General features: G+C 39.1%; 1 long non-coding RNA gene across 1 annotated transcript; it reads right to left on the bottom strand.

The window, feature by feature from the left end:
- Positions 1-308: 308 nt before the first annotated feature.
- Positions 309-729, bottom strand: LOC108370451 (uncharacterized). Its single transcript, XR_001848638.1, has 3 exons — positions 707-729; positions 467-637; positions 309-412 (listed from the first exon to the last, which is right to left on the bottom strand). It is a non-coding gene; the product is annotated as an uncharacterized LOC108370451 (long non-coding RNA).
- Positions 730-1,311: the final 582 nt, after the last annotated feature.

The following is a 1,311-nucleotide window of genomic DNA, read 5'->3' as shown; positions in this document are numbered from 1 at the left end:
CAATGTCGACAATAAGAGGTTCTGCCCTAGTTTGGAAATGTTCTGCTTCAATGTCTGTGGGCTCACGTTTTAAGATCTCGGAAAATGGGTCCGATGGGCTGGTTTCTGCAACTGGAACTCCAAAAGTCGATGCGCCTACACCGTCCACCATTTCGAAGAGCCCACAAATGGTGGCAATGGTCTCCTCTATAGGAAGGACGACAAGCTGGGCGTATGGGCCGCCGCCGGTAGCTTTGGTTTCCTGCTTATTTTTCGCAAGTTTCCTCCTTATGATTATTTTCCAATCCGACCAAACCTANTCCTCTATAGGAAGGACGACAAGCTGGGCGTATGGGCCGCCGCCGGTAGCTTTGGTTTCCTGCTTATTTTTCGCAAGTTTCCTCCTTATGGTTATTTTCCAATCCGACCAAACCTACGATTTACACAAATTTAACAACTCAAACAAATCTATAAATAATAGCTATACCTTTTTCCAGCCGTTAACGTCCTTGCAAGGAGGGCCAATAGCATTTAAGTCATTAGTCAGCTGCGACCACTTCGCCTCAGCTGCAGTTCGGTCACCTTTAACAAATCCTCCGGATTACTTCTCATGAACTCCACCATCACCTCATCTTGCTTTTGGGTTTTGTGTTTTTTCCTTAAGGACAAATATATTAGTTTAATTTTCATACACACAAATAAATTTGTTGTAATTTATTATACTTACATTTTGATTAGAAATATTTTTTCTTCCAAGAACGCCTCCCCAGCAAACATTTGGAGTCATAAATGAGTCTTTAAGGAGTCCCATTTCGGAGCCTTTGTGCTCATTTAAGAGTCCGAAATGAGGGTGTTTCCCTTCCTGCGAATGTCGTCCTATATGATGTCATATGTCATATTGGACTCTTATTGGCCTCATATACGACTCATTTTGGACTATTTTTGAAGCTCTTAAATGACTCTTATTGGTCTCATAAATGCCTACTTTCGGAGCTCCTTGTATGCTGTTCTGTGGCTCTTATTGGCTTTATTCTTCAACTCTCTTAATGAACTTACTTTAGAGCCATGTTAGCAAGGAATTCATTTCAAATACTGTTGCATATTTATATACAAACCTCTGCGCATACATATATACATATTTTCATATATTGCAGCATTCATGTAATAGCAGTTGCTGCAGCTAAATTTTGTTTATTTTTCCTTCCTAATTATTTTTCATATATGTATAAACAAGTTTAGATATAAATTTCTAGTCGTTATTGTTTTTATACTGGCACAAAGTGCTGGCTCATAACTTGGATCATATATGACTCCTAAAAGATTCATATAAGA

Source organism: Rhagoletis zephyria, unplaced genomic scaffold (genome assembly GCF_001687245.7).
Source record: "Rhagoletis zephyria isolate East Lansing unplaced genomic scaffold, Rhagoletis_zephyria_1.1 Rzeph_scaffold_04245, whole genome shotgun sequence".
NCBI lineage: Eukaryota > Metazoa > Arthropoda > Insecta > Diptera > Tephritidae > Rhagoletis > Rhagoletis zephyria.
Note: the sequence above shows the minus strand (reverse complement) of the source record. Positions and strands in the feature narration are given on the sequence as shown.